The sequence below is a fragment of the Lissotriton helveticus genome, chromosome 6 (assembly GCF_964261635.1).
Source record: "Lissotriton helveticus chromosome 6, aLisHel1.1, whole genome shotgun sequence".
Taxonomy (NCBI): Eukaryota; Metazoa; Chordata; class Amphibia; order Caudata; family Salamandridae; genus Lissotriton; species Lissotriton helveticus.
The window spans coordinates 1,953,566,348-1,953,580,175 of NC_136067.1; the positions used below are offsets into that span (position 1 = coordinate 1,953,566,348).

Genomic DNA, 13,828 nt, shown 5'->3' on the forward strand with positions numbered 1-13,828 from the left:
AATGCAACAGGTCTCGCCTTTGGTTAAGTTAAAGCCATTTGCTTTGCTAATGGTATTGTATAGCAAAGCAAATGGCTTTAACTTAATAAAAGGCAATGTACACGTGTCTACAGTATTAAGGTTAAAATAGCAGAAAATTGCTTAAGTGGGGCTCAGTGCCCAGTAAACATTTAATGGGGGATCCCTAGAACTTAGTTTAAGAAGCGCTGCTATAGATAAGATTTAGCTACCACGTGCATGAGACGAAAGCAAAGCAGTCGTGGGCCAATGCTCATTTCCTTAAATTGGAGATTGTAAAACGTACCAGAAAGGATGTTTAGTTTTGGTAACTGCCCACTAAAAGCACAACCACACTACAACGCACCTACTGCCCAACTCAGAGGCATTCTCGTTAACGACAAAGTGAAAGGAGGCTGAATAAAAACTAGACACCACTGGTGCACAATATACATACGTTGCTTAGGGGTCAGTAGACAAATACAACGAAGGCTAGAGCAAAGTTAACACAACAAAACGTAGTATCAAGTGCAAGTGTCGGGTAAACATACGTTTACGTGGAGGCAGACTTACATGCAGGCCGTCGTGGGTAACTCAAGATGTTGCACACCAGACAACAACAGGCGCCCAACTTATTGTAATGCCCAATCAAGAACAAAGATACCCCACGTTGTAAACATTAAAAGTGCTCCATAAACCACACAAATACCACTTAATGTCAAATGGGCAGACAATAAAATGCAGTGTCTGCTGAAGTACTGTTTACACTACAATTTGTACTAAATTAAACAAGCATTTGCAATGCAATAGGTCTCATATCTTCCGGAGTTTGAGCTATTGGCATTGTAAATGAAAATGCCTTTTATTTATGTCTTGTTTTTAAAACAGATCAATAAAAGGCATTGTCATTAACAATGCCAATAGCTTAAACTGCCGCAAATGCGAGACCTATTGCATTCCAATGCCAGAGCCCATGCTATAAAAAAAGTTGAGAGCATGTCGAAAATACTGTTTGGAGACTGTAATTAAAGCCTCCGGAGTAGTGTGCTACTTGCCCAAAAAAGGAAGCGCTTCAAAGCCCCATCAGGGGTAACAAGCGCTATATAAATGCAAACCTTTTCCCTCTTCTATTCTATCCTTCTGAATCCAAATAACTGACTAACCTATCCACCACTCAAATTACTTTCATATTTCACTATACTAACTCAACATTAATCATTTACGGGTTCTGGAGTAGCGTGCCACTTGCTAAAAAAAGCGATTTGACACCTTGTGGGTAGTAAGCGCTATATAAATGCAATTACAATACAATACAGGCTCTGCTGACTTAATTACCTGTGCGCTCTGGTCCATGTACCATGGATGTGAGGCCTTACTGAAACACCCTTCGCTCACTGCTCTCTAGTGACTCACGTTTCAGGATTAGCATATTCCTGTATTTTCATCCAGCCTGACAAAAGTATCTTAATTAAAGGTTCCAATTTGACTAGGATTGCATTATCAGACAGCGTGACAATACAGAGCGTCGTGCCTCACTGAGTTTTTCCAAGCGCTGTAAATTTAGAGTGGTAGCATTATCCAGGTTCATGATTCTTAATTTACAGACATCTGAAAGACATAAGGATAAGTGAGCCTCACAAGGATTCAGGCTCATGAGCTGAAGGTCACTGATGTACCACTGAGCACTTTATTTTATAAGTAGATTTAATAACACTTTGTTCTAAAAACTTGATTCTTTTGTATTTTTTTATCTTGACTATTCCTGGGTTGTTGTTTTTTCCCCGTGGCATACATGTTCATTCAGTCATTGTATACTCAAGTCAACTGTATGTTTTATTCGTAAAAAAGAAAAAAAAGTTTCTAAAATATATCTTACAAGCCTTAGGGATATAATAAACAATAGATTGTAATCTGCGTTGCTGAACTTTTAACATTTAGGCCTTGGTTTCGATTAAATTGTTATTTTGCATCCACCTCTGAAGAATGGACGGCTGGTTAGGCCCAGCAGGATGAAAAACAGAATTCAGTATTCAAGAGGGCTTGCATTAAAGTATTTTGCCGCCCAGAAGTCATGGCTATGGAACAGAAACCTGGTTCCCTGCCAGACAAAGAGGCCTAACCCTCCCGCAGTGATCACTCCTCCCAAGAGATAGCACTATCAGCAGGCAAAACTGCATCAATGCAGGTACTAGAATTGCACACCAGGCGTCGATAACACCTTGCGCTATGGATGGAAATCCGGGTGAGGCACCTTCCTATTCATACCGCACTGGGGGTTAGATAGCTATAATTTGCCACGACGCAGCCAATAGGTGTGGTATCGAATCTGTGACACGTCTTTCAGGCTAGTTAGTGCGGCTTTTGCATCACTTCCCACGGCTATCTCACTCTCCTATGTAGAGCGGCTTTGGCTATCCCTGTACCCACGCCGTAGTTGTGGGTGCGAAAGGAGGGTGCTGACGACAATCCTTTCGTGGAGCATTAATGAGGGACTCCCCTATACAGGCTTGGGTGAGGACATGTTCCATTAGGCCGCTACTGCATGTGCCCTCACAAAGAAAGTGCAGTACCAGGGACGGTTAGTGCAGGGGGTGGCTCAGTCAGGCAGTGAGCGTGGGTGCTCTGTCTTCCCCCAGGGAAGGACGAGCAGGGAACAGGATCTCGCCCACCACTGCACATTCTTCTTGATCTAGAACGAAATGTCTATAGCACTGGGCCCTTTGGGAGATGCAGAGCGCTCATCCTCAATTTGAGGGATGGCAGCTGGGGAGCAAAGGGTGCCAGCAGTCTGCAGCTTTATTAGTTCCAGGACCCGGCGATGGTGCAAGTCAGCTGCTTGGTGCTACTCTGGGACCTCGGTGTAGCGAGAATACATGCATAACTAAATCAGCAGTTGGGGTAAGAAAGCAACCCTTCTCACCACAAAGTGAATCTGAGCCATTCCCTCGTTTAGGAGGTCAGGCTCGCCTTTTTGAAATGATGCCCGCACAACCAGTCGAGTAGAAGCACACATGAACCCCAGACCCAATTTTCCCAAAAACGGCACCGCATGCCCAAGCTTACCTGAGATGCGGGAATTAATGCAGTTTCCCGTTGCCAGCAAATGTGCGCAAACCCCTGGAAAACAGAGACCGAGTACGCGCCATCATGCACCATTGCACCCTCACGGCATTCCGATGGAGCCGCAGTACAATGACGTCACTTCCGGCGCTACCGGATGTGCGTTGAGTTTCTGAGAGTCCACCTACGATTTATTCAGGTATACCTGCTTAAAAGTGAGTGGGAAGCAGAGAATGGAATTTGGAAAATAATACATTTAGGCTATTTCTAGTTGTGTAGTGACGGGGCTAATTAGCTGAGCGACAAGACCTGCTCTTTTAATTGCAAGGACCCGGGTTCGAGTCCCAGCGCCGCACTTGTGCTGTTTGTCGCTCAAAAAACAGATAGGACTGTTTAATTCTTTAAAAAAAAATACCTGTGACCTTTTATGCTTTCCTTCTCCCATAAGGCACAATGAAAGCTAGAGACTAGCGTTTCTAGCTTGTAAGTACCCCAATGGGCCTTGATAATTCTTTAACAGGTCGCATTGCGTTTCATTTAAGGGGTTAGATTGGGCAGCAGTATCCAGGTCGCCGGGGCGTTCACTTTCATGCAATAAAACCAGCATAGTCTTTCCACTTTTAGGTGTATGACATTTCATTTGCAACCATTGGCACGGAGTACATTTTTTGCTACTCATGCATCGCTACTGCCCTTTTTGTTGATTAAAAATCGCAAAGCAATATTTCACATTAGTAAAAATTCACAACCAAAATACATCACAATTTAAAAGATAAAATCAGCGCATTTAGGGCTGATGTAGTAATTATATTGTAAGTAAACAGGGCCTCATCAGGAGAAAATTAATGACGTCTGATCAGCACGATGTTTATCATGTCTCTTGCCAACAGTGTTTGTGTTCCGCATTCGGAGAACATTGGTTGTATATTTGGGGGGACGGTCTGTCTTACTTTGTTATCAGTATACTGATTCTTGCCCTATTTACATTTAGAGATAACGTGGGCAACACTATCATGGTTCCAGGTAGTGCCGCCCCGCCTCCTTTTGTAAATGTGTACAATGTTATTTTGAAAAAAAACTACGTTCTGATGAATGCAAATGTACGTTATCCCCCCTCACTCCCACAAATGAAATCCTTCATTCTGAAAAACGGAGTCAACATGTTTCTCATGTAACGTAACTGGTGCTATGTAAAGCGCCCTGATACCCGATTCGGGTCAAGTTCGCGCTGTATAAAACTGCAAAAAAAAACGCAGCACACAGGCCTCATTTCCTCCATTTTAGTTAGCGCGAGGACGGCGGCGTCTGCCAGGCTCCGGGAGGAGGGGGGGGGGTTCAAAGGTCACCCGCTGCCGACGGCGACGTCTGTTCCATTAACCAAACTCCGCGCCCCGGGGCTGCGAGCGCGTGCTCCCGCTCCGGCCTTTACGACGCCTCGGAGGCCTAGAATAAGGACGGACATTACAGGGGGAAAATAAACGTTGAATTAGAAGCAGTCAGTCAGAAAGACGGACGGACCGAGCGCCATGGAGCCGCCGCTGCTGCTCACCGCCTGCCTCCTGCTGCTCGGCGGGGCCCGCGCCGACCTCTCCGGTGAGTGTGAGGAAAGAGGGGGGGAAATCTCACCCCTGGGCGGGTGGGGGCGGCGGCAGGCGGGCGGTATGTGTGCTCGTGTGTGTGTGTGTGTCTGCGTGCATGTGCGCTCGTGTGTCTCTCTGTGTGTGTGCTCGTGTGTGTGTGTGCGTGCTAGTGCGAAAAGCTGTGGCTGTGTGTGTGTGTATGCGAGAAGTGCATGAGGCACAAACTGTAGAGGGTCGCGTGTAAAAACTGAAACTGACATGCTGTTTAGTTGACGCGCGCGACCTAATCCCAGTCAAGGAGCTGCGCGTTCACATTGCTTGTCCGCTGTCTGTTCCCCTTGAGCCCTTGAAAGATGAAATGATCACAATAAGTCTCGCAGCGACGGATCGCTTTCGCGATCCGGTTCGCAGTGCGAGACCTAAAAAGGGTCTAGGAGACACTATAATTCAGCAGATATCGGCAGCAGCGTTAGACAGTATAATTTCCAACATCCACTCTCTGACCATACTGAAATATTTCTTTCAGTGCACCCAGTGCTAACCCAGCAGGAGAAAACTTCCAGAACAGTTCTGATGTCCTGTAATCGGGCTCCTGATATATGCTTTTCATCCGGGACAATCTATCATGCATTCAACTACCTTACTAGACTTCTCTGGGCAATAGCAATGCAATTATAAAATAATCGTAAACATTCACCACACATAGTTTTAATTGTGTCCAACTCCCAATCTTGGGAGTGATCATACTGCATACCTTAAAGTGCCCTAAAACAACTATTCCTTTCCTTAATGGTATTCGTACAATATACAACTTGTAATAAAAGAGAAAGAAACCAATTAGGTTGATCTATATATAAAGTAACCAGGAGGACATAGTATTCGCTTTCCACATCAAAGACTGCAATCCATCAGTCGATAAAGGTTGTTGTGTAAAACAGAACAAAACCCCTCTTTCCACATCAATAAAGTGGAGTCACAATTTTGCATCCCCTATTAAGACTGCGCCCCCATATAAATATACATTTTCCAACATACTATCCTACGTAGTGACTTAATGAAGTAAAAACCTTACCCGCTATGTACATATTAGCAGAGTTACATGATTATCTCCACTTGTCAAAAGTACAGTTACAACATCTGCTTCTTTACTTCGTTCTCCCAAGCACAGCAAATGTACACATTGCATTAACAGGGGTTACTTATATTATTTCATCCATCAAAATGCTTGAACTAATCTCATATATCACCTCGCATAGGCAGATTTCGAATATGTCATGCACTCACTGTTCCTTCTGAAGGCCTTCTGCACGCTTCCCCATGCCCTCAAAGGCTTACCAAGACTTTGCAGCATTCTTTCCCATATCGCCCCGTGGACCACGAAGATTAGCTCCTAGGCCCACTTCTGGTCAACCACTCACTGGCCCACTTCTGTCACAGCAGTGGTGTAGCAGATAAGTTTTCCGAGCCCTGCCTATGCTTCTAGTTGCTTGATATGCAGGCACCCTTGTCTCTGGGATAGGTGTGGCTCTCAACATGTCTCTCTAGAAAGGATACTGGGCTCTAACTGTGACTTTGGCATGGATACTCATCTGGATATCTGCTTCTTGATGTTAAACATATTTATTTCGATTTTACTAAAATGATATGTATAATATATACATAAGGGGTTACATCCTCCTCTGTTCATCCATTTTTGAGCCTGGTCCTCCCTGAACCAGAACACAAGCAACCAAGGACCGGTTTCACCCTAGGTATGGACTCATCAGCTGGTATAGCTTGGATCCAGAGACATGGTGTGCACGGGACCCAGGTCTGGGCATACCCATCCCATGTAAGGCAACATACAGTAGTTCACAACATGGTGATGGATTGAATGCTTGAATTAATCTCAGCCACTGGTAATTACTCAGGCGGCATCCCAATCCATTGTTATTTTACACACCATGTCACCTCCATTTGGACCCAGCTATACACAAATTAGTCTTGACCCTGCTCCAATCAGACAACTGCATTGTTTCACCGCCTTGGGTCATGTATCTTTATGCTACAATGAGCAGCTTGTGTGTTCTTTGAAAGACACAATGTGTAGCATCTGCTCATCACGCTAGCTGTCACGTATTTGCACTAAATGGTAGTGGATATCCTTTGCCACACATAAACTTCAGAGAAATATGCCAGGTCCTACTGTTTGTTATAATTTCCTTTTCAGTGGGGGCGTTCCTGGATGTACCCAGAGGCTTGAGTGTGGATATCACTCACTCTTTGAGGAGGTACGGTATCCATCATAAAACATAGGATATGACTGCAAAGTTAACCACTGCTAATAAGTATTTGTGTGGTTGCTAAGCACTGTTACATTTTGAGCACATGTTTCTGACAACGGCCATCATTTCTACATACATAGTTAAGAAGAACCCTTATAACTTGGAAAAACGTTGTGGGATTGTGAAATGTTTACTTTCTGTTTTCTCTTTTACATTTCTAAAATGACTGTGGACCTGATACATATTTGGGCCAACATTGTGGCCGTCTTGATCCTTGACTGGCCAGTATAAATATTGTTTTGCATTATATAAGCACAGAGGAACTAATCAACTAAGGTCCTGATGAATGCCCTGGAACCCCTTCTGGGGTCCGCTAGTGGGCAGAAACATGTTGACCAGTGAGAGGGGTATATTTGGTTTACAACCCCAGTCCTCTTTTTAACTCTAACCCTTTGGACCTATAGAATAAAGTTAATTTGCCCTCTGAAGGTAGTTTTCACAAACATCACACATTATATTTTCACTAGCACTCTGTCCCTCACTGACTCTATTTCCATCGCTCATCAAAATACCTCTGCTCCTCCCACTTTGGTAGTTGTAGCCCACACCATGGACGTTGCAGTCCGCATGTGAGGAGGGGACCCAATGATGATGCATGTAACCCTCAGGTGAGTGAGGGTTCTAGTCCTAAAAAAGGATTCCTTCCATGTAAACAATTTCATTGCATCACACATACTTATTTTGATAGGGTATAGTATCAGGCAGTGTACTAGTCCTTTTTGTATCATAAGACCAGGTGTACTTGAGTGTGAATTGTATATAATTGATTGCAATTATCACCACCCACGGTTACCAATCACCTTGATTATGATACTCAGGATTATCAATCTTAGCTCGCTTTCAATCAGTTGACCCCCACCAAACCGGTCAGCAACATGAGATTAACTCCCTCCCAACCCTGGTTCTCTGAGAAACTCAGACAACTGAAGCAGCTATGCAGAAGACAGGAGAGTAGTTGGAGGCAACAATACGACCTCAAAGAAAAAATCTTATAGAAACGAAGAAAATCTCAGAATATAAAGCTTTGCTTTTCTCTGGAAAAGTGGCGCATTTTTCCCAAAAAAACGGTCAGCAAGAAATTCATGCAAAGAACTCTTCAGGCTAAATTCGATGAGATAGACTAGACTATTAGTAGTCAATTATTATGTGATAATATCGCGCCTGCCTTTCAGACAAAGGTTCTTGAAATGTATAATATCTTCACTAATAATCTGCTGCAAACCTCCTCAACATGCTCGGAGGTTGACGCTCAGGCATCTGATGTCTTGCCCCCCTCCCATCCAAGGTGGTGACACCTCCTGATCTCGCCCCACTGTTTCTTTCTTCTTTTACTATGCTGACAGTCCCTTCAGTACAGGACCTAATCTTAGACACTGGCTCCAGTTCACCCTAAAGATTCTGTAATCTGTTGCCAAGACAATAGCCAGTCACCTAACTAAATTTTTTTATGAAATGTTCAGTCAAGGCTATTTCCCTAAAGTCTAGAAATCAGCTTCCATTTTACCTCTACTAAACAAAAAACTGCATCCTAATGCTGTGGATCCAAGCAATTACAGGCCCATTCCATCCAAGATTGAGAGGAAGGCATTGAATAGAGAACTCACTTTCTAAAAAATTGTTGGATCACACACAATATGGTTTCAGGAGCCAGTACAGCACTGAATATGCTTCGATAACTTCATCAGAAGAGCTGAGAACCATCGTGGACGGGGGTAATCCTGTGGCACTGACTTTGTAAGACCTCTCGGCCACATTCAATAAGGCCGATCACAAGGTATTGATCGACTGTATCGATTCTCTGGGAATCAGAGGCTCAGCACTTGCGCTGCTTAAATTCTTTCTATCTGACAGAGAGCAATTTGTAGCCATTAACGGTTACTCTTCCAGTCGATTCTCTCTCCCATGTGGAGTACCCCAGGGCTCTTCATTCAGACCTACACTTTTTAGCCTATATGTTACACGCCTAGCCAAACGTATCAAATTATTTGGGTTTTCGGTGAATTTGCTATGCAGATAGCACCCAGATCGTTGTCTTCGTGGCCGGAAACCAGCAGTAATCAGATGCCAATTTTCGCAGCTATATGCAACAGATTAGTTACTGGATGACTAATATATGTTTAAAGTCATCTCCGGCAAAACAAAAGTATTGCTTCTAGGCAACAATACCTCCTTTTGGTATCTACCTTGGTGGCTGTCCGATATGGGAAGATGTCATGTTCCTGTCCCCAAAATAAAAAAACTTGTGGATAGTATTTGACGATCATTTGTGATTTGATAAGCAATACTGCAGTGAACTCCTCATCCTGCTTTAACTTAAAGATTCTGAGAACGGTTTTCCCTTTTATTCCTTTGAAACCTAGGAAATTAGTGGTCACTGCCCTCATTCTCTCAAAGTTGGACTACTTCAACGCCATGTACATTAATTTACAGAAACAGTTACTTAATAAGTTACAGATTCTACAGAATGCTGCAGCACGATTATTGGTAGGAGTTCCTAAGCACCACTCTGCCTCTCAGGCCCTAGTCAAACTCCTCTGGCTACTGATGCAAAAGCGCATAGATTTTAAGGCATTATGCATTGCTTTTAAAGCCCTGCATGGCATAGGACCCGAATATAAAAAAAAAAAAATGTCTGGTACGTTCCTCCCAGAACTCTGCGATCTTTATCAGCCCAGTTTGGATGTTCCTAAATTTTAGAGAGCCCACTGGGGCAGCAGAAGCTCTGAATGCCCTGCCTTTACAAATGAAGACATCTACTTTCCGGAAAAATCTCAAAACCTGGCTTTCTAATCTTTAGATTAACTTCTGGGTCATCTGTTCTTCCCTTCTGTTGAACAGGTCAGCCCCAAGACGCCCTCAGGCAGATGCTGCCCTTTATAAAACTTATATTCCTCTCATTTTTCAAGACTTGTTGCAGTTGTGGACGATTATATGGTACAAAATGATATTGACCTGGAGAGAAATGGTGAAGTTTGTATAGACTTTTTAAAAAAATATATTTTTATTGAGAGTTCAAATATAGCAATACAATACAATTGAAATCCAATTAATACAGTACGAGGAAGGAAAATACTGAAAAACATTCATACAAATTGTCGTTTTAACATTTAAGTTATAAAGTGCAAGGTTGTGTAAAAGCAGACAATTAGTAAGCTGGTTCGAATAACCAAAAGATTTTGTTTAGAATTGAAAGAATACATAGCATACATATATAATAAATGTTTTCTCATTTAATATTCCAAAGCTAAGTTCTAAAGTGCAGCGTGCGGAGGTAGAACCGTCGTAATAGACTAATAAATATTTTCAATAAAGCATAAATCAGGTTAAGTAATAACAAGAGAAATCTAAACATCGAACACACTCCAATATTTATCATATTTTTTGAGAGCCCCTGATCTAAGGGCATATTTTTTCTCCCTACCCTGGATTCGCTGTAATTTTGCCTTCCATGCCTGGAAGGATGGGACAGAATCTGTTCTCCAGGACTGTAATATAAGGGATTTAGCTATTAGAGAAGCTATAAAAAGGGGCTCATCATATTGGGTGTGGAAAGGAGAGCAGCCAATGAGGGGAATTAGGTCGTTGAATATAATATTTGTTTTAAGGACGATTGAAAGATATTTTTCTATTTCCTTCCATAAAACCTGGATTTTTGGACACTCACAGATAATGTGTTTCCAAGTGCCTTTTTCTTCACATCGAAAGCATTTGTCGGCTACGAGGGGGAAGATATCATGTAAAAAGGACGGAGTTCTATATATTAACCATTTATTGTAGAATTGCATAAGTTTAAAGTTTGCTCCTCGAAAGATGGTTTTATTGAATTTGTTTATTTTGTCCCATACCTGTTGGTTAATTATAATATCTTCCCTTTTTTTCCATCGTTCAATTATCTTGCTGTAAAAGTCCTGGTCCTTACTTTCTATTAATATTTTATTTCCTCCCAAGATTTCCACCTATTTCCCAGTAGGAAGTCTTCAATTTTTTCAAAACCATTTTGCTTCCAAAGAGTTATTATATTTTTGTCCATACAACCCGCTTCTCCCAGGCTAAAATTCATTAAATTCGTCTTATTACTTACATTGGGTAAATCATAAAATTTTAAAAACTGAGTTTTGACCTTAAAAATCCACTGCAAAGTTTTATATCGTACTTTTTTTGGGTCTTTCGTGGTTCTAACTGGATCATAGATTTTCAATTCCAACAACATCCTTTTCATTAAAAAAAAGTGTCTGTCTCATGGCAATCTAGAGAAAAAAAAACCTATGGCTGTAATGTGTAAAAGACACAAAATAATATTCTTTGATGTTTGGGAGGGACAGCCCTCCTTGTGTGGAAGATAAATATAAAGTGCTCAGTGCAAGTCTAGGGGATTTTTTTGCCCATAGGTAAGAGGAAATCAGAGCTTCTATTTTTTTAAAATATGAGGCCTGGATTGCGCAGGGAATCGCACTAAAAAGGAAATTAAAAAGGGGTAATACCGACATTCGAATTAGCGATGCCCGCCCTATAAGAGACAGGGGTAGTAGATTCCAACGATCTAAAAGTGAACCCACCTTTTTTAATAAAGGTAGAAAATTTAGTAAGTAAAGGTCGTCTAGGCTATCCGATATAAATATACCAAGATATCTCTTTGGATCCGTGTTGTATATCTGCCTGAATTCAGGAGCTAAAGTGTCTGTAGTGCAGTTAAGTAGGATAATTTCTGTTTTGTTTACATTAATTTTATAACCCCCTAGCTTTTGAAAGTCAGAGAAGATTTTTAAAATCTTCAATTGACTTGAGGGTTTAGAGTCTAAAAAAAGGGCAATATCATCCGCATATAGTTTTATATTTGTCATTCCTAAAATTGGGGCGGTGACAGCTTTGATATTCCTAATGGCGATCGCTAGAGGTTCAATAAAAAGTGCAAATAAAATTGGGGACAAGGGGCAACCTTGTCGTGTGCCTCTAGTGACCTCACAGGACCCAATATTGGTATTATTGATGATAATTTGTGCCCTAGAATTCGTGTACAAGTGTCGTAAAAGAGAGATAAAAGCATTCGGGAAATTAAAACTATGTAAAACTGCAAACAGACAATCCCAGGAGACTAGATCGAAGGCTTTCTCCGCATCTAAAAACCAAATTTGAGCCTTCACCTTGTTAGTTTTAAAATAGTCTAGCGCCTCCAGTAAAAATGTAGTATTGGAATGGAGATGCCTGCCTGCAATAAAACCGCACTGATCATAAGCTATTAGTGATCCTAATAGTTTATTTAATCGGTTTGCTAAAAGTTTAGTAAAAATTGTATAATCTGTGCTCAGAAGGCTAATCGGTCGGTAAGAATTTATATTTTCCTTGTCCTTTCCTTTTTTTAAAATACTGACCACCACCGCTGTGTGAAAAGAGTCTGGTGGGGGCCACCTTGAAGTAAATTATTAATTAATTCCAAGAATTCTTTACGCAATATTCCCCCAAATTTTTTAAAGAATTCAATGGGAAGGCCATCCTCACCATTGGCTTTGCCATTGGGGAAAGACTCTATCACTTCATCTAGTTCTAGTAATGTGAAATCCTGTGTGAGGTAGTTCTTGCCCTCAGCATCCATTTTAGGTATTTCCAATGGCTGAAGAAAATCTGAGATAGATTCAGGTGAGGTCCCCGCAGATGCTTGATATATCCCCTCGTAGTGTTTTAAAAACAGCTCGCCAATGGCAGTGGTGGTCTTAACTTGATTTTTAGTGATGGGGTCAGTTAACTGATCTATTCTGTTATGAGCCTGCTTTTCTTTAGATTGCCAGGCCAGAAGCTTTCGTGTGTACTCACTCTCCTCATAAATTTTTTGTGCCTGAAAATTACTATTTGTCTCACCTAGTTCATAATAAAATTCCTTCATCTTACGCTTCGCCTCGTGGAGATTATGGCTGGAAATCTGGGATCTAACCCTATAATGCTCTTGGGTAGCCTGGGACAGTTCAGTTTGAAGTTTGATTTTCTCCTCCTGTTTTGCCTTAAGCTCGGGGATCTCTTTAGATGTGATTATTCCACGTAAAGTAGCTTTAAATGCATCCCAGATTATGTTTAAAGGAGCTGTACCTCTATTCTGTGAAATAAATAGCTCGATCTTTTCATTAATATCAGTGCACCATTGTTGGTCAAGGAGGTTGAGTTTGTTAAAAAACCATCTATTTATAGATCTTACTTCATAATTCCCCAGTTTGACCTCCATGCAAAGAGCCGCATGATCCGAAAAGGCATTGGGTAGGTAAGCGTAATTATATAATTCTAGATCAAGGGAGGACAAGAAAAAATCCAGCCTTGACGCAGAATTATATTTTGCTGAATGGCATGTGTACTCACGCTTGGTGGGATTCAAATTACGCCAATGATCAATAACGTCAAGATCTATCTTGCAGCTTTGAACAGCTAAGGAGACTTGGGGTTTATTCTGTTGACGGTCTTTCTTGGAAGAGTCCAATCGAGGGTTTTGTAATAGGTTAAAATCACCCCCCAAATTATTGGTCCAGAAAGGCCGGTTAATGCCTGCTTAACCTGTAAAATAGGTTGTGGGTCGTCCAAAATAGGTGCGTAAATTGTGGCAAGGATAACGTTGACATTATTTAATTTACCGTGTGCGACTGCCCATCTGCCTCTAGGATCTATGCACGACCCTTCAAGGTTAAAACCTACATGTCTTCCTATTAGAATGGAAACTCCTCTCTGGGCCATCCCTGCAGGAGCAGATATGTTATAGCCCGTCCAGTTTTTAAAGAGTTTAGCTGACTCTGCCTGATCTTTGTGATGGGTTTCCTGCAAATAGATGACATCAGGTATTAGATTTTTTAACCAGCATTCAATAGCGTTCCTTTTACGAACGTTATTCAG

At 41.8% G+C, this 13,828-nt stretch overlaps 1 protein-coding gene across 1 annotated transcript in view; it reads right to left on the reverse strand.

The window, feature by feature from the left end:
* The window catches only part of LOC144763924 (uncharacterized), a 58,883-nt gene that overhangs the window by 12,377 nt on the left and 32,678 nt on the right, over nt 1–13,828 (reverse strand). The window lies entirely within an intron of this gene.